The 20,046-nt window shown below is 40.5% G+C and overlaps 1 protein-coding gene across 19 annotated transcripts in view; it reads left to right on the forward strand.

Annotated features, from left to right (window-relative positions):
- The window catches only part of ncam1b (neural cell adhesion molecule 1b), a 113,644-nt gene that overhangs the window by 17,197 nt on the left and 76,401 nt on the right, over positions 1-20,046 (forward strand). Inside the window, exon 1 of one of the 19 annotated variants that reach the window (XM_036001525.1) lies at positions 18,570-18,661. The exons of the other annotated variants lie outside the window; for them this stretch is intronic. The gene's annotated coding sequence lies outside the window, so the exon portion shown is untranslated. Of the gene's footprint in view, positions 1-18,569; positions 18,662-20,046 lie in introns of those variants that run through there. 19 annotated transcript variants of the gene reach the window in all.

The following is a 20,046-nucleotide window of genomic DNA, read 5'->3' on the forward strand; positions in this document are numbered from 1 at the left end:
TTAAAAATGATACACTGTAAACATTTAGTAGCATTCTGTATATATTTTGTAAAGCACTATTTGCACTCTTTGTTAATGGGCCATTATTACAAAAACAGGGCATTTTGATCTAAAAAAAAATACCAGTGACTGTGCTGCACGTATGCTGTTAGCAAACCGTAATCGTCGACTGTATTCTCAATGGCCTACTGGTGATTTGTGTAGATCTACTCCCACTGGAGATTCCTTCACAACAACCACCATTAGTGGGGAAAAGGGATATGTCTGTGAAAGGCTGTTCTCTGCCTCATGACAGCGCATGGCTGCTTCCTCTGCCTGAGTGGCCACAGTAACGCACAGCTAAAACACATTTTGACTGAACAGGGTCAGGTCGCGCTGTTTTACCAGGGAGCATTAAAGATGTTTGACATCAGTTGTTGTGGCATTCATGTCATTCGTCGGTCTTACTGCACCACATTGGAAAATGTGTTCACACAGGGTTTCTGGTATGTTGATATCATGGGCCTCCACCCATGTCATTTTTGTGTGGGATTGACGTTCAGTGTTATATTGCAATCAGAATCAGAATCCGCTTTATTGGCCAGGTTTGCGCAGACAAACAAGGAATTTGACTCCGGTAATCTTTGCTCTCAAAGTACAACACTTAACATATTAAGAATAAAAACAGAGATGGCGGTAAGAATATAAAAAATAGTGTACAGTATAACAATATAATTTACAATTTCACAAAAAATATAGGACTAGTGCAATATCGGTCAATAGACTGAGATTTTAGGATTTAAATATGAGTACAGTGCAAGGCAGATCTGTGTGCAATTGTAATATATTAATAACAATATTGTAATTGTAGGATTGAAATATACGTGAGGTAGATGAGCAGAACAGTGGTGGTTGACTTTGTTCAGTGTGAGGGTGGGGGCTATTTCTGAGTGTTCAACAGAGTGACTGCTTGGGGAAAGAAACTGTCTCTGTGTCGGCTGGTTTTGGCGAACGGTGCCCTGTATCTCCTACCAGAGGGAAGGAGGTTGAACGGTTTGTGACCGGGATGTGAGGGGTCTGCAGAGATTTTTGCTGCCCTTTTCCTTTCCCAATCATTTAACTATATCCAGGATTGTTTATTGTAAGGTCTTTCTTACTGTTACGGTCTGTATACGTGGTACCACTAAAATGAGAATAGCTGGTCCGCCTTAATGGTCAGTCCACCTTAAGTGAGCCTGGACTGAAGTTGTCGCTAACTTCGGGGCTAACCCCATTCACTTCAATCAGCTTGTACTTGTAGGCCTATATATTGTTGGGTAATTTCATTTATATTAAAAACATCATATTTTATTAACTACATGTGTTTTGTGTGCAAAAAAAATATCTTCATTTGTAAAGTAACTAAAGATGTCTGATTAATGTAGTGGAGTAAAAAGTACAATATTTCCCTCTGAAATGTAGTGGAGTAGAAGTAGAAAGTAGTGGCATGAAAAGAAAAGACTCAAGTTAGGGCTGGGTGATATGGCCTAAAAAAAAATCTGATTTTCCATTTTAATCGATTTTTTTTTTTCTTCTATTTAAAAACAAACTACAACTGACAAAGAAATTGCTCAGAACAAATGTACTCTTTATTTTGTTCTGATTTTCCCTTATGCTGTTTAATCTAAATGTCCCCTTGGGGCATAACTGTAACAGGAAACAAGCCTCAAAACATGCTTGTAAACCAGATGGCAGGCCCTGCCATTGTAAACACTGAAAATGTAGCTTATCAATTTTCTAATAACTTCAAACTTACAGTGACACAATGCACCTTCAAAATAACTTAAAATATAAATAAAAATTGTGTGTCCCTTTTTGATAAAACACTTGGTCAAATAAATGTAGCCTAACAAAAATTACAAAATTAGATATATTACAAAAATACAAAAACACTCTAAACTTTTTACAGTTGTATTCATAAAGTGCATTGCTGCAGCTCCTCTTTTCACCCTGTGTTCAGGTCTCTGTTTTAGCTACAGAGTGAGACATCTCACTGCTGTAACATCTTTGTTGGCAGTCGCACATGCGCAGTAGCTAGGTAAGATCATATCATCTAGCTAGCTGTTTGTGTCTTCCACCTCAGTAGTACAAGGCAGGATTAGCCGGGAGACTTCTTGTAAACAAGGACACACTTCCAATTTTGCGTGGAATACCTGCAGACGAGGGACATGTAAGTAGTTCTTTTGTAGATTATGGTGAACTAGTGTGTGTTGTAGCAGTGTTTTGCCATTCAGAACGAGCTAGCATGCTAGCGCTAGCATGCTGCGGTTAGCCACCTCGTTTCGGCTGGTGATGTAAAGAGCCCTGCTGATTTTGAACAGCTCACCCGGAGACTGAAGGCAGATTACATTCAGAAACCCGTATCGTATAGCGTTTTTCCACGTTTGTATGCGTGTGGAAGCACCAGAGACACAAAATAACACCCCAAATCCCAGAAAAAGTGATTTCTTTTCATAATATGGGAACTTTAAACAGTTTTCCTGAATCCCTAAAATTGTAAACAAAATGAAACATCTGCATCCATTACTTTATTTTCAACATTCTTCTTTTATGCATTTTTAGCCAGGAAAAAAAGCCTGTCTACTATCTCTGGCTTGAGGCATGCCCTGTTACATGTAACAATGAAAAGCCTCTCTGATGGGGCACGTGTATCTTTTGGCCAGATTACTGAGCCTTGGGACTACTGAGCCCTCCACCACTGAAGTGGATTAGTGTCTGGAGCTACCTCAGGGTTAGGGTTAGCAAAGTAAAAAAACAAACAAAAAAAACAGCAAAACGACACCCCCTCCAGCTCTGTAGCGATCTTTTCACGAGTACTGTTGTACAGGCGAGGCAAGGCCACTTCGGCAAAATATTTGCGGCTTGGTAGCACATACCTGGGGTCGAGAACTTTAAGCATGTTAATAAACCCCGGCTTTTCCACAGTGTATATGGGCACCATATCTCTTGCTATATATTTCGCCACTGCATCCTAACCCTAACCCTTTCCTGTCGTAGGGGATACAATTCGAAAATCTTTCAAAGTTTTTTTTTTTTTGCGGGTGTGTTTGAACTGCGGTCTTGTTCGTTTCGTTGAGAGGCACACACCTCCCATTCGGCTGCATGCCTCTGTTTAAGATGCTGGAATACATTTGTTGTGCTGCTACCTTCTCTGCTACCTAAAGCAACAGCTTTTAAACACACTTTGCAATGTGGTGTTATTTGTTCTGCATCTGACACCGAAGAAGCGAACCAATTCCAAACAACGGATGAAACTGTGCCTTTCTTTGGAACGAGCTCTTCCGTGTTAACTGCCATGTTGTCTGTGTGACTGTAAGGAAAGCGGGGGGGGGAGGGCTGAGCCCACTCTGAACTACGGAAGCCTAAGGGGAGCGTCGGTGGTGGAAGTTAAAGAGAAAACCGATTTTCATTAAAAACAAATCGCCCTAAATGTCAAATTTGAGTTAATCGATAAAATCGATTTATCGCCCAGCCCTAACTCAAGTAAAGTACAAGTACCGCAAATGTGTACTAAAGTACATTACTTGAAAAAAAAGTACTTGGTTACATTCCCCCACTGCCCTGGACGACTCATTTAAAATAGCAGATGTGGTTGCGCAAAATTTCAGTTTCAGCATCTTAATTTCAGTTGGACTGCAGTATCCACAGTATCTATCCACATCATGGCATTGTCATGTGCAACACATGCAACCCTGTTTTCAAGCTAATTTTCTTTTCACAGAACCTAATTTGCTTGGAGGAATGTAATGTTGAAATTCTTTTGCAACAAGATACAACATAATTGGAGGGCTCCCTCTTGGAGCTGCTGTTTTGCCTGAGGTTCTGGATATTTATTCACATGTTTATTTATTCACATGTTTTCCCACAATGCTTGCATGCTGTGGTTAGTTTGCTAGTGCCTTAAAGATATCTTGTTTATATAACCTTAAGAGGGACCAAACAAGTGGCAAGAGCATCAAGGTGAAATTCCTGCTGTTTATTTACACTGAATAATTGGTCTTTTCAAGTGAAATCTGTTTGCGTGCACACGTGTCTCTGTTTTCATCAGTAGACTAACACCTTCAGAGTATCATTCACATACAACGTGGTAAGCGTGCTCAGGGTGCGATTTGCCCGGGGGCGGTGCGTGGGATTTTTGGTCTACGTATCCCTGCCTCTGCTGAATTATTTTTATCCCCGGTGGGGAGAAAATGTATCATCCCACCCCCCTCAAAATGATCAATGCTACTTCACCAATAAACCAAATATGATATACCTAAAATAGAAGTATTTTAAACTAAGTAAAGCTCTGTAATGTGAACAGTCAATAGTGCCTTACTCCGGATTTCCACTGAACTGCAGAACGTCTGCGGACCGGCTCCGCTGCGTGTCGGCTCCGCCGTCCGTCAATACCCACTAGGTCCGGATTTGTTGCAGCATGGCTGCGGCCATGACTGACAGCTGTAGTCACGAGGACCCGCGAGATCTCGCGAATTCACGTAGAATAGAACCACAAAACCAACAACAGCTGGTTTCCATCCAGAGGAGTAGAGGGGAAACAACTCTGTGCTGTGTTTTCAAGGTGTAGTGCAGGGAAATATGATCCGCATTTTATTTTGAAAATTAACCGGATGTTTTATTTTGTTTCTGTGCTCGACTTCCTGTCCCGCACTATCTGCCGTGTGCTGAATTGCTGCGGAGCTCTCTGGCATCCGGCAAAAATAGAAGCTCTGCGTATATGCTCCGGAGGGCTGCAGACTGCTGGAGCTGGGACGCAGTCGGAACGCAGCCATTCTGCAGTCAGTGGAAATACACACATTGATTTTGACATTGACACACTGACTCCACCGCCGTTCCGGAGCGGATACGCAGCCGTTACGCAGCCGGTGGAAATTGGGGGTTAAGGTTAGAACTAGGGCAACATTTCAATATTATATCGATATCGTGATATGAGACTAGATATCGTCTTAGATTTTGAAGAATTGTAATATCGTTACATGCTAAGTTTAGTCTTTTCCTGGTTTCAAAGGCTGCATTACAGTAAAGTGGTGTCATTTTCTGAACTTACCAGACTGTTCTAGCTGTTCTATTATTTGCCTTTAACCACTTAGTCATTATATCCACATTATGATGGTTACTTATCTAAAATCTAAACAGGGCTCCAGACTAACTTTTTTCACTAGGAGCACAGTGGCCCCCAACTGAAAATTTTAGGGGCGCAACCAGAAAATTTAGGGGCACACACCGTAAATCAACATGCTAACCAAATATTCACATTTCTACTAATTTCCACTGTATTACTAATAAATACTTTGATAATAGATGCAGAAATTACAATGTGCTGTTTCAAATTCAGTGTCACTTTTGAAGATGCAACATAGAAGGTTAACTGACAGCACCATCGTTGTCATGAAAAACTATATATATATATATATATATATATATATATATATATATATATATATATATATATATATATATATATATATATATATATATAAATACCAGCTCTAGTCTACAATTACAATGAATTCAACTTAAAATTAAACATGCATGAACCAATATTGGTAACGGTACCTTTTTTTTGGTACTTTCCCTCTATAATTACAAAACAATTATTTCAGTTTTAAAAAATATTGTCAAACCTACCCATCTAACAGCTGATTGGTTCAGAATCGACTCAACATGATGACGTTTTATATCAACTTTTTTATTGATTTTGATTTGGAGGGATTTTAACTGCTATTAGTCTGATTTAAAGGCTTATTCTGTAGAACACATGATGTGTGGCTGATAGTTATGTTTAGAAGTCAGTGAGACTAAATCTGTTCAGATTACAGATCATCTACAGTCTGTTGTTAATTAAAATCAGCAACAGATCGCATGTAGAGCATTTTGACAGCTACTCTGTCATAATTAAAACAACTAGAGACTGTGTACAAGCTGATATATGGGTCTGATAACATTTTACTTCCTGTTCAGCCTGAAGGCTGCTGGAATCGGCTGGAAATTGTCCGACTTGACCGCGGAGTTTTGTCACCGCCCCCTGCTGCCGCCACCTACTCTCATCCGCTTTAAGCATGTTTTACAGTAACCGCAGCTCGCATGGCGCATCCAAATACAGGCCAGAGGCAGCAAATCTCTAACGAGCCTAGTGTCATATGGCAGCAAACATTGTCTGCATGAAGTTTTGAAAACTGTAACCACACTAGACACCACTTTATCGGTATCTCGGTGACTCGCTGTGACTTCAACAAAACTGCAGAGCCGACGTAGTTTGCACCGTCCGCAGCTATGCGTGTGTGTGTGCGAGTGTGTGTGTTTGTGTCAGAGCTCCGCTCTCTGTCATATGCAGAGAGGACAGATCAGCTTGAGCTTACGCGCTCTCAGGTACCGAAATGTCGACGTTTAACGTGTAAAAAAGGGGACAAATTTACTGGTCGCGCATGTCACACGTGTCATGTCGCACACTCTCAAATTTTGGATCATTTGGTCGCAGTCTGGAGCCCTGCTAAATGTGGAAGATATTTTGTGAAAGCCCCAATTGTCAACCTTACAATATCGTTGCAATATCGACATCGAGGTGTTTGTTCAAAAATATCGTGATATTTGATTTTCTCCATATCGCCCAGCCCTAGTTAGAACTATAAAATCCGAGCGGCCGTTGCTGGTTGTGTTTAGCCACTACAGAGCTCTGGGACGCCGGCTACCAGCAGCAGTTGTTTAGCAGCCAATAGGTACGGTGGCCCTGAAGTGCAAATCACAACAGCAATAAGAAAAACGCGACGGCAAATATGAAAACACGACAGCGAATATGAAAACACGACGGCAAATAGGAAAACATGACGGCAAATAGGAAAACACGACGGCAAATATGAAAATACGACGGCAAATAGGAAAACACGACAGCAAATAGAAAAACACGACAGCAAATAGAAAAACACGACAGCAAATAGGAAAACACGACAGCAAATAGAAAAACACGACAGCAAATAGGAAAACACGACAGCAAATAGGAAAACAAAACGGCAAATATGAAAACATGACAGCAAATAGGAAAACACGACAGCAAATAGGAAAACACGACAGCAAATAGGAAAACAAAACGGCAAATAGGAAAACACGACAGCAAATAGGAAAACACGACAGCAAATAGGAAAACACGACAGCAAATATGAAAACACTTAAATAAATCACAAAACACAACGGCATTAACTTCTACCGGAAAAGGTAGGGCCTATCTAGCAGTGGACGGACCCTCCTGATTGGACAGACGCACTGTCTGTCTTTCGTGCTCCCAAATCACCCACAATCCTATGCGCGCGGCTTTGCCGGCTCAACAACAATGGCGGACCTAAGTGGGAGTTGGAGCGGCATCGCTGATGGCACAATTAACATTTAAATGTAAGTATATGTTTGCCGTACATTTGTTATCACCGTTAATGTGTTACATCAATGTCAAGTGTTATGCATTAATGCTGGTACAAATTGCTATTATAATTAGGTAGATACACCCGAGCTAACGTTAACCTAACTGAACCTATCATTTAACATTAGGCTGTTAGCTAGCTAGCTGTGTTGCTGTCTTTTATGCCATTTGTGTTCGTAAAGTTTAATGTCCGGTGGCATTTTCATCTCTTTTTGTAAGCCGTTACTGTATATGCGTAATGTTAGCAGAGATTTAGAAATTGGTGTGTTTATCAGTTGTAGCTGCAGGATTGGAGGTAAAGCTGCACCTTGTTAACTTCACTAGCAACGTTAAATGAAAGCTAAAATGTATGAGTAGTTTCCCATGTAACAAGTATAACATTCCGTTATAGCATTTATAATGGTAAAGATCTTTTTCTTGTGTTTGCTGTCTTTTAACAGGGACTAAGGAACAAATGGAGGCTGCACTACAACGCTGAAGTTGGCATCCGATTCGCAGCTTCCGATTCGGCAGTTAAGGGGAAATTTAAGGGGAACTTAAAACTGTCCGATTCAGCAGGGAAACATAATTTACATTGCTAAGTGACTGATCCTCCGTTTTTTGAACCTCTTACTGTATTGAATGAGTGTTAGTCATTAAGGTAAATTATTAATTATGTCTAAAACACACTTTTAGATTTGTGAAAGCTTAATTGTCTTTATGAGAACACAATAAAGGGAGATTTCACTGTTTTTCTAAACTTGTGAAATCAGGACTAAATTATCCCAGAGAGTCTAAGGAGTCTTGAAAACACAGTTTGAGATTTGTGAAAGCTTTATTCTATTTGTGAAAATGCAATAAAGGGAGATTTTACTGTATTTTTCACATATAGACTACATTGGACCAGGTCCAGATCCAAAACCACAATACTTAAGACTTGTCAAATCAGGACTAAATTATCCCAGAGAGGCTAAATAAACTGTTTTATTTTATTGCCACAGCATGGCCTTTGCTAATTGACATTCAACGTACAAGTCCACGTCTCTCCATGTCATTTCTTATATCCATGAGCAGGTCTTCCTTCTCACTTCAAAAGAAAAGTAGAAAAAGTTATTTTTACCTTTTGGAAATCAATCCAAATATCGTCATAGATTTGCCAGTGGTTTAATTTACTCTTCAAATCCTTCTCCTTCAACATAAGTGTTGTTTTCTCACCTTTCCTCAGAAAAAGAGGCAGGACTGAGTATTTATTAAGATTTTTTTAATTCATACTTCATAGGCCATTGTCTCAGGTGAGGAGCAACCCCACTTCTGGGGAACGCTGGGTCCCGATCTTCTTTGATGATGAAACCCAGCTGGACAGGATTGTGAAATACCTGTCAAACTTCCTCGACAGCTGTGACACACTCTCTGATAAAGTGTGCACCATGGTGTCTTCTGACAGGATCAAATACATCCTAAATGTGTTGCTGTCAGAGATAGGTCCACAGCAGTTCCACATTATATTCATGAAGGCATTTTTTTCTATGACTTAAAGTGGCTATATGTAACTTTCAGTTTGTGTTAATTCTAGCGGCCACTTTGGATAAAAGTGGTAGTATTTTCACCACACCTGCTGTCGTAAAGGTCTTTTCTTTACGGTGCTGTATTGCCCACTGTAGATTACCAAGTTTGCGTTAGCGTGTTTACACAAGTACAGGGGAAGACCTGCTCATGGATATAATAAATGACATGGAGAGAGTGAGTTAATTCTTGTCCAGTTTTGACAAGTTTAGGTATTGTGGTTTTGGATGTGGACTTGGTCCAATGTGGTCTACATATGCAAAAAACCAAAAAGAGATGTTGAATAGATTATTTGCTATATTAGAGATTGCCATTCAAAAAATAAATGCATTAAATTAACTAGTTTGTCTGTGTCTTTTAAGTTTTTGGGTGTGTATATAATATAAACTGTTTTTCAATGTTTATTTTTCCATCAAATTATGACCTGGACACAGGAAACTTCTAACTGAGTAATTATATTCAGATGCTACCTGTTTTAATAACTAGTTAGGTATACAAGCTCTAAAAAGACATTAATGAAACGTGTATCTTTATTTTAACATTTATTCAAACATTACTATATACTGTACACAAGTATATTCAACATGAAGCGGCGATCAGACTCAGCTCCCGATGATGGTGTTGCTTCCGGACTGCAGACAGAAGGAGAAAGATTAGGTTAGTCCAGTAGTTATCCAACCTGTCCTGGTAAGATTAGGTTAGTCCAGTAGTTATCCAACCTGTCCTGGTAAGATTAGGTTAGTCCAGTAGTTATCCAACCTGTCCTGGTAAGATTAGGTTAGTCCAGTAGTTATCCAACCTGTCCTGGTAAGATTAGAATTGTATCACAAGTATATTTAAGCATACTGAAACATGGAGGTACTTCATGTAACTGTGTAGTGGTGTAGTTTCTTCATCATGGTCTTAACTGACAACTGTTGACCATTTAACACACTTACACCTACCTTTACTGTATTAGTGGGTGTTTATCAATGGAGGTATTATGACTTTTCATATGTTGGTTGTAGCCTTGTAGCTTGTGTGTTTACAGTACTATTTACCCTTTCTCACTTGCAGTTTAATGCATATCATACTGCCTGTGGTAGCTCATTAGCTGGTAGCGTTTACCTTGTAGTTGCTGATCATATTTTGCACTGCATTTGTCTGAAAGCTAGAAGCTACTGGACAATGAGCTAATGTTGCATACATGCAGTAAACTACAAGCTAACGTAAACGGTTAGCTACTGCAATTCTCCTTACCGGTAAGTGTTATGACTACTACAAACATGAACTCCCACGAGTTTTTAATTTATTGACATGGGATAAATAAGACAAAACGACTATTGCTTACATTAAAGCCTATCGGTGTCGGTAACGTTACCTACCTTTGCACGTTGCGAGCAAAGTTCCTGACAGAATATTCTCCTCCTGCAAGCAGACTGACGCCGATTCACCAACAGCACAGTTCATAGTTCCACATCCATTTCGTCCAGTGTTTTGAAATGAGAAACGGCTAGTCCGTCTGTTAAATGCATAGACAGTGAGGCACTTTTATTTTTTCACCTCTCCTTCCTGTCAAAAGACAGACAGTGCGTCTGTCCAATCAGGAGGGTCCGTCCTCTACTAGATAGGCCCTACCTTTTCCGGTAGAAGTTAATGCCGTTGTGTTTTGTGATTTGTTGAAGTGTTTTCATATTTGCTGTCGTGTTTTCCTATTTGCTGTCGTGTTTTCCTATTTGCTGTCGTGTTTTCCTATTTGTTGTCGTGTTTTCATATTTGCCGTCGTGTTTTCCTATTTGCCGTCGTGTTTTCCTATTTGCCGTCGTGTTTTCCTATTTGCCGTCGTGTTTTCCTATTTGCCGTCGTGTTTTCCTATTTGCCGCCGTGTTTTCCTATTTGCCGTCGTGTTTTCCTATTTGCCGTCGTGTTTTCCTATTTGCCGTCGTGTTTTCCTATTTGCCGTCGTGTTTTCATATTTGCCGTAGTGTTTTCCTATTTGCTGTCGTGTTTTCATATTTGCCATTGTGTTTTCCTATTTGCTGTCGTGTTTTCATATTTGCTGTCGTGTTTTCCTATTTGCTGTCGTGTTTTCTTATTTGCCGTTTTGTTTTCATATTTGCTGTCGTGTTTTCATTTTTTCTGTTGTGTTTTCCTATTTGCCGTTGTGTTTTATGATTTGTTGTTGCGTTTCTCTAATTGCTGTGGTGATTTGCACTTCAGGGCCACCGTAAATAGGTGACTGCGAGCCGGCGACGGGCACCGCCAGATGACGGTCCTTTCAGGGGCCGTGGTAGTTAAGTTTAGCCAGAAAAAGTTAAGTCTAGGTAGGGCTGGGCGATAGGGAGAAAATCACATATCACGATATTCTTGACCAAATACCTTTTTATATTGATATTGCGGCGATATTCTAGGGTTGACAATTGGTGCTTTAACAAAATATCTTCACACTTAGATTTTAGATAAATAATCAGTAATGTGGACATAATGTCTAAGTGGGGAAAAGGCAAATAATAGACTGTCTAAATAACAGTCTGGTAAGTTCAGAAAAGTACATCATTTTCAACCAGGAAAAGACAACACTTATTTCATATTACGAAATCCAAAATCTAAGACGATAACTAGTCTCATATCACGATATCGATATAATATCGATATATTGCCCAGCCCTAAGTTTAGGCACTAAACGTTAAGTTTAGGAAAAAGATTGTGGTTTGGATTAAAACACTCCAGAGGAACGAACGGGCATTTCCTGGGTGAAAGTCTTTTGTTTTCGCTTGTGAAGTGTTTTATGTTGACACAACCTTGTGCTATTACATTTTGTTATTATTTTACCATTGAATATTCATAAAGAAGTGTTTTGGCATGGCTAGCAGAGCGGCACTATATCCATGGTATTTAAAGGGGGATTTAATTCTTGCATGTTTTTTTTGTGCATGATTAAAAAACATTCCCCTCCCTTCCGCTCTGCTTTTTTTCACAAATCGCACAACTTTCATCCAACTTATAGTACGAAACTTCTGTATTAGACATGAAACCAGAGGAGCAGAGGACATTATTTGTGTTTTCACAGAATCTTTCAAAGAGATGTCACATATCACCTGGAACGAGCTCCTAAAGAAGACTCCACACTTGTTGCAAATGGCATGTGATGGCTTGATTAAATATGTGTAGTTTTGAAACAGCCGTTATACTTGCCATTTTGCTAATCGATGACTGTAGAAAAATGTTAATGCCAGGGGCAGTCAATAATGTCAATGTCAAACCGTTGTTTCAGGGTTTTTAGCCCCGTCTCCTAATTTCCTGTGACATTTTAGGTCTTGGTTTTTGGGTTTGCCCAGCCCTATCTGAGATGACATACTGTGATTCAAGGCTGTAGTTAGCTCCATAAAAATGAACTTAAATTAGACGCAGCTGTGAGCATAGGGCTAAACTACTGGCTCGTCTACCGCGTTTCCGTTTCCTCTCACACCGCCTCCGCCGTCTCCCCGTCAGGAAGGCAGCAGTAGGTGATGCCGCAGCTTCGGCCTGTGCTCGTAGCAGGCTGCTGCCATCTGAACAAGGAGACAGAGGCTGTGTGAGAGGCAGCGTTAACACGACAGACGAGCCGATGTTTGAGCTAGACTAAAGACTAACTCCAGCAGACCGGCTCTCACAGAAAATGTCCGCTCCCTAGACAATGAACTGGACTACATTTTTACACAATTTTGTTCCTCTATGTACTGTAGATATATGGATGACCGTTAAGTATCTAATCTACTAGTTAATCCTTGAATTGCTGAAGGGACATGTGCACATGCATCTGCATTTGCAGAACAGCCAATAGGAATGCGCTCTCTCTCTCTCTCTCTCTCTCTCTCTCTCTCTCTCTCTCTCTCTCTCTCTCTCTCTCTCTCTCTCTCTCTCTCTCTCTCTAAAATGGCCTGTGTCGAAGTCTTTCAACAAGGGCTAGATTTTCTAATGCCTGATAACAGAGCAAGTAGGAGATGCAGAAGCCTAGTTTTCTCTCAGAACGCTTGAATTCCAGTATGCTAAAAGATTGTAATAATTTTTTGCCCAACAACGCCAAAAATAAACTGCCTACCCCAGCTTTAAATCCACTTTCTCACATGACTTAGTCATTTCTTACTACTACATTTTCCAGGTTTTTCTGCTCTTGACAAATGTATTCCAGTAGTGCAGCTCACAGGATTTGTAACAGAACACCCTATGAGCTGCAGTTCAAACGTGCAGTGTATACTGCCTTGGCTCTACCTCAGACGGCATTGAATGAATTTCATACCTGCAAACTAGTCGCTTTTCGGCGAAAATCGCCATTTTGAATGGGAAAATGTCATTCACGTGAATCGTGTAGATCTGAAGAGTTTGTTTTTTTTTGGGGGGGGGCGAGACCTGGTACTAATACGGCACCGGTGTCACCTTTTTCAGCCCTTCTGAGTTTGCAGGTATGGAATTTAAAGGGAGTTGGATCTGTAGTAATCAGCTGTCTTTACTGGTTGTTATTATCTGCAGGTCAAACAAATGAGGTCCAACAATAACCATGAATAACAAATAATAACAAATAATGGCACGTGCAATGATTTTGTGCAAATGGATATGCATATCATCAGCACATGTACCTTACTTCATATACACCTTATGTTCTGCTGTCAACGTATAACACCTGAAAGCCAATGAAGATACGACCCTCAAATCCATGTATGTCCACTGGTAATGAAATTAGCCCAGGCCACTTAGCTGAAACTGTCACGTATTGAGAGTCCTATTACATGTATAACGAGCAGGCATAAAATCTGGAAAAAGGCATTACCTCACTCTAATTCATCACAACCCTGTTGTTAAGTGCCTGGATTAATGGTGGTAGTCTTCCCTCTCTGAAGATGTCTCCGTAGATTCTAGCCCTGAGGAATAGAGTAGTCAACTCTCTGGAGGTTAGCCCTGTCCCAGTGTCTATTTTTATAGTCCAGCCGCTGATTGGCCAACAAGGTGTGTGTGTGTGTGTGTGTGTGTGTGTGTGTGTGGAAGCTCATGTTGTGTCATAAGGTGCCTCTGTGCCATCTGTTGCCCTCAATGGAGCCGTTGTGAAGACAGACCACGCCTAGCCAGTCTGTCTCAGAGAATGCAAAACACAACCTTGGGCTTTCCTTGCTCTTTTTTACTGATAGCTATATCAGGAGCGGGGGAATACAGGATCCAGCTTCCCAATTAGTGCTTTTAATGAAACCAAAACAGTCCTTTTTGCTTTTGTTCTTTCAAGCTGATAAATGTATGTGGTATGATCAATTGCACTGAATCTCAATGCTATATATTTCTTGAATATGCATTGGATTTGTAGAGAAAGGAACGCCTGATATTACATGCTAACAGTAAACATGAACAGATTTGCTTAGCAGGTGTAGTAACAGGTTGTTCATGAGTCATTGCTTGTCTACCCAGAGTATGAATTTGTTGTCTCGCCAAAAGTGCAAAATGATTGAATAACAACATTTGTGTTACAGACTTGGCTGACTGAAAGATAACACAACAGCATATTTCTTAAGGTTATCTGACCATTACGTATCTTGACTGCCCTTCTGCCTAATCCTCCTCAAGCCCCAATGTACAGCACATAGGATGTTTAAAAAAAAAAAAAAAAAAAGGGCAACTTTATTATTGATAAGCTCCACAGGTCACGACTGAACCAGCACAGGTTTGTCTTAAAAGCTTGACTGGTGTTACCCATCCTCATCTAGCTCGTCAGCAACATCTCTAATTAGTCAGCAACTGGAAAGATGTTGGAAGAGCATGGCGTTAAGAACGCTGTTATGGCTTAGCACAATTAGATGTGGCATGGATTAATGAGGGAGGGCCTTGAATAACACTTACATGCTACCGGAGTACCCAGCATTGTCAGCAGGGCAAGAAAAGCATTTGCCGACCATTAAAGACATCTGACATTCTTTATTGAAAGTTTCTAGTGTAAAGAGATGAGAATGATGAGAACATGGCCCTGAGCATAAATATTTAAAGCACTGTGGTGCTAAAGTGATAAATGTAGCTATGCTAGTCATAGAATTTTAAATCCGATTTAAAATTTGTATCATCTGTCATATTTCAAGCTACTCATTCAATCAACGTCATTCTCTTACAGCTTTACCGGGATGTTGTTAGCACTGTTGCCTCACAGTAAACAGTGTAGTGGTTTTATGTTCTTCCTGTTCGCATAGATTTCCTCTGGGTTCTCTGGTTTCCAACCCCAAAGACATGCACATTAGTTATATTAGGATACTATTGCCCCTGACCAGATGATGATGATGGCCTCAGAACTGCAGTTTGTCCCCAAGCGCTGCTTTGTCGTTCTACCTAAATAGTTAAGATGGGTCACATTCAGAGGACAAATTTCCCCATGGGGACTTATAAGTATAACTAATTTTAAATAGGATAAAACAAATGAGCTTCTTAGTGGAGCACAGATGACTCTTGTGTCAAGATCAAAGGTTTTTTTTTTTCTTCTGATTATGGTTAGCAGAGGGCCAATTTCCCATCAGGGAGATGCACTGCACGTACACATCAGACAGATGAATTACACTTCAATGGCAGTGGTCTTGTTAGTTAGATAACAAGAGATCCTATGCATATTATTGAGGAGGGAACATTATGGAGCAAAAACACACCACAGTCTTCGGTCTGTGAGGCCAGATAAGTAGGCTTGTAGGTATTGTTTTGCAGCAAGCTGGCCACTTGAACACAATTAACATTAAGTTATTATTTTGGTGTTGTTTGGTGTTTTGAAACTACAGTTGATTAAAATACAAATTGATATAAATACTAATGAGCACCAAGGGTAGTTTAAATGTTCACCACCATTTAGGGCTGCACGATATGAGGAAAATATGCGATAATGTTGTTTATTTATTTGTTTGTTTATTTAAAAGGGACAATGTACATCAATTGACATTTTTTGTTTACACTCAAAATGTAAATGTGCCAGAGTTAGCAAAAAAGCTAATTTTCATCTGTAGTCCCTTGGCAGGTCAACACATCATCATATTACATTAATAAAAAAGAATGCAAGAAAGATAGAAAGCAAATTAAGAAAGAAGAAAGAATAGAAAAGAGAGAGGGACAAAATAAATACAAAAAAGAGCAGTACCTAGGATGAGGTAAACCAGCTATTGATGAGTGCAGTTTTGTTTGTTTTTAATCCATCTCTTGAGTGTGGTTTAAAATGATAGATAGCTGGTGCTTTCTCTGAGTTCAATAGGAAGGCAGTTCCAATAATTTGAGGCCCGTACTGAGAAGACTGTTTGGCCAAACTTACTACATCTATACTGTACAACCCAGTCTCCCCTGGTGGCTGCCCTAGTTGCCCTGCCACTGCTGTTCTTCTGTTGTATAAATTCACCCAGTGGTGGAGGTGCACGCTGATTGGTTTTTGATCTAGTGTTTTTAAAGTTTGCTTATAAAGGGTTTATATTGGTTTAAGAGTTGTCATGTTTGCTTGGGACCAGCTTGTGAAACAGTATATGTGGTAAAAGATCATGGCATGCATACAGAGTTTGAATATCGCGATAACGATATTACTGGCGATGAACTGATATTAAAGTGTGCTCATTTCTGCTGCACACATTGCTTGTTGAGTTTAAAACAAATCTCCAACTTTCTTTTATTGAACAAATTGAACATTGAATTGAATATAAAAGGCACCACTAAAAAAAGTGACAGTTAAAGTGCAGTTTTCTACTGATAAAAAAAATATCTTAGCGTCCTTTGCAATATTTTGCAGCCTTTCGCGATACGTTAATATTGGGATGAAAAAAAACCTATATTGTGCAGCCCTACCACCATTAGCTAAATCTCATGTTTGGTGAGTGTTGTTGGTAATGCGAAGGAAGTCTCTTTCTGCAGTACTTCTCAGACTGCAGCTAACAGTATTGCTGTTGTTTCATGACCGGTCTCTGGATGAGTCTCTGAGCTGTAACACCAACCTGCTCATTTTCAGTGCTGTTTCAGTTCTCTGTATTAAAGCGTAACTCTCACCAAAATGCAACCTAGGGTCTTTTTGTGAATGTACCCGAGTCAAACTTTCGTTTAAAAGCATATTTAGGACGGAATCGCCACTTTTAAGGTTTACCGTAGCTTTGTTTTTCAGTCAAATGGCCTTTTGAATGGGAGTGCTAGGGGCACTTTTATGATAGCATCGAAATAGCTATTTTTAAAACACTAAGGAGGCTCGACACAACATGAAACTTTGCTCGAAGTATCACCAGGGGCTCTACACATGAACTCGAGCATTGACAACATTGTTTGTGTACACAGAGTTTACTAAAAAAGGTTTTGAACGACTTAGTTTAGCAGTTGTTGTATCCGGGTGCTACCATCTCGCCAGTCAAAAAGTGTCGATCTCCAAATGCGAATGAACGGACTCATTAGGAGGAAATGTCATTCTTATATGAGGCTCCTTTTTCAACTACAAGGTCAATATTGTTTTTCACTAACGACAAAACAATGAATTATCCGTGCATTGATATGGAACTAAGCTTTAGGAGCTTTCCATCTTTACTCTCCTCCCTGTTACGTTGCATTCGGAGATGGTAGCGCCCGGAAACAACAACTGCTAAAGTAAGTCGTTCAAAACCTTTCTTTTTAGTAAACTCTGTGTACACAAACAATGTTGTCAATGCTCGAGTTCATGTGTAGAGCCCCTGGTGATACTTGGAGCAAAGTTTCATGTTGTGTCGAGCCTTCTTAGTGTTTTAAAAATAGTGATTTTGATGCTATCATAAAAGTGCCCCTAGCACTCCCATTCAAAAGGCCATTTGACTAAAAAACGAAGATACGGTCAATCTTAAAAGTGGCGCTTCCGTCCTAAATATGCTTTTAAACTAATGTTTGACTCGGCTACAGTCAAAAAAACACCCTAGGTTGCATTTTCAGTAAAGAGATGAGCAGATAGAGGCTTCGATTTTAGTCAGACAGTTCTATCATAGATTTTTTTCGTCGTCGTCTTGGTCTTTTCTTTGTTTTGTTTTTATCATGCTGGTGTTATATTTGGTTATCTGGTTATTTGGCTGGTAAACCATTCAGTCAAATGGGAAATAACAGTTTAGCAGCTTTTTGTAGAGGCCGCTAATCAGAAGCCTGTTTGATGCACAGCCACTGTTTTGCTTTGATTTGATTGGCTTATGGTTGGCGGAAATGTATAGTAGTCTGCAGGGACACTATATGAGGACAGGAAAGGACCAGCTGAGGCATTATCATCTTGGCTACTGTGGTGGGTGACCCTTGTTTATTTACTGGCAAAGACTCGTTTTTCTGGCGTTTGATACTTGGCAGGGGTTAATATCAGACTCTGTTGGTATGGGAGGCGGGACTTCTGTATGTGATTGACTGCTGGTGGGTGATGTCCAAATGCTCAGCTGCAGCCAACTGTTTCCATGCCAGCAAATGAGGGAGAGTAGATGGCCGTGGTGAACATTGTTCAACATTTCTCTGGTCATAGTATATGTTTGGGCTTCTGGTTTCTCCACCTGCTATCAACGTGTGTTCACTCAATTATCTTTCTCAGCTCTGTAACCTTGGCGGAGACACGCTCATGCCAGTTTTTATTTTCATCAGCGCGTTAATCCAATTACTGCGCGGTCTGCCGTAATCTCTAATGGGTCTGCATCGTCTTCCTCCATTCATAGACGCCTCAAGAAGTGTCTGCACACACCGTGTGTCATCCTACACACCATTGTGAGTGCTCAAGTGCTGCTCTGCCTCTCTGCCCTGCCCCTGGCTCGGTCTGGCTGTATCTGAAATGGTGCATTCCCTCTTTATTGATCCTCTTCCTGGTGGAGTCACAGGCAGGCTTATCCGGCTCGTCCCAGCTTGTCGGCCTTCTGAATGGACACACAGAGAGAGCTGTGTGCATGTGCCAGGCTTCGGGGCTCTGTGTAGTCCCAGGCAGCTTGTGGCTGAGTGGTCATTGTGGCTCCCTCCCTTTTGCCCTCCTGCCCTCCCTGTCCCCCTTTCTTGCCTCTTTTGTTGTTATAGGAATTATTAGGGGTGCATGAAATTCTGCCCAGGTAGCACAGCATTAGTGCATTATATTCTGCTAAACCTTAAAAGCTTTCTCGCAAGTAGCAGGAAGGCGGTTGCTTTTGTGGGCTTTTTTTCGTGGGAGTGTGTCACGACTAGCACTAACAGGGAAGCCGCTGGAGAACCACTGTTATGATTATTCTGGAAGAAAGAGTGTTATTTTGTGACATTCTGTGGTGATTCATTGTGTTCGCAGAGACGTTACAATTTCAGTCATTGTTAATGCCACACAGACTCCCTATTCTTATATGTAGTCGCCACACAGGATTCAAGCAGAATTTTTTTTTTTTTTCCCACGCAGAATTCAGCCTCCAAGAATCGTTCTATCTCTCTGATTATGCGTGTTTTTTTTAGACATAGTGACAGACTGAACTCATTTAGTCCTCGCGCAGGTTGTACAGCTCTGCCGGAGCCCTAATCTGGACGAAGATCAAACTGGCATGTTTGGCGTAACTATTATTTCGCAGCATCAAATGGCTGTTTCTCATAGCTGACAAAACATGTTTATCCTGCATGGTGGTAGTTTGCAATCACAGAATTGTCAAAATGATTTAATAAGCCACAATTGGTCTCTTTCCTGATGTTTTCCAGAAGCTTTCTCTCCACTATATTTTAAGTGTCCCTGCCAGCACAATGTCTGCATTTTCTTCTGTCCTGGTTTTCAGCCTTCTAAACACTGACTCATTACAGGAGTACACAGCATGGCGTGATAGGCCACAGACGCTCAGCTCTCCGCCTCCCTGGGCTTTTGTTGTGTGGTGCACAGCTGAGGCAGATGCTGAGGGGCACTTACACTAAATTGCCTGAATGAGGGCGAATTCTGTTGGCCGCTGAAATGGAGTGCACCATAGCTCATTGAGTCACAGCTCATCTTCAGCAAAGAGAGGAAGATGACTGTAGCTCAGAGATGAATGTACCCATTAGGGAGTTCATTTTAACTCATATTTTGTCTTCTTTTTAAATCATGATGTTACTTAAAGGACAATTCCGGCTCAAAATTAACCTAGGGGTTAATAACAGATGTGTACCCACCAAAGATG

The sequence above is a fragment of the Sander lucioperca genome, chromosome 5 (assembly GCF_008315115.2).
Source record: "Sander lucioperca isolate FBNREF2018 chromosome 5, SLUC_FBN_1.2, whole genome shotgun sequence".
NCBI lineage: Eukaryota > Metazoa > Chordata > Actinopteri > Perciformes > Percidae > Sander > Sander lucioperca.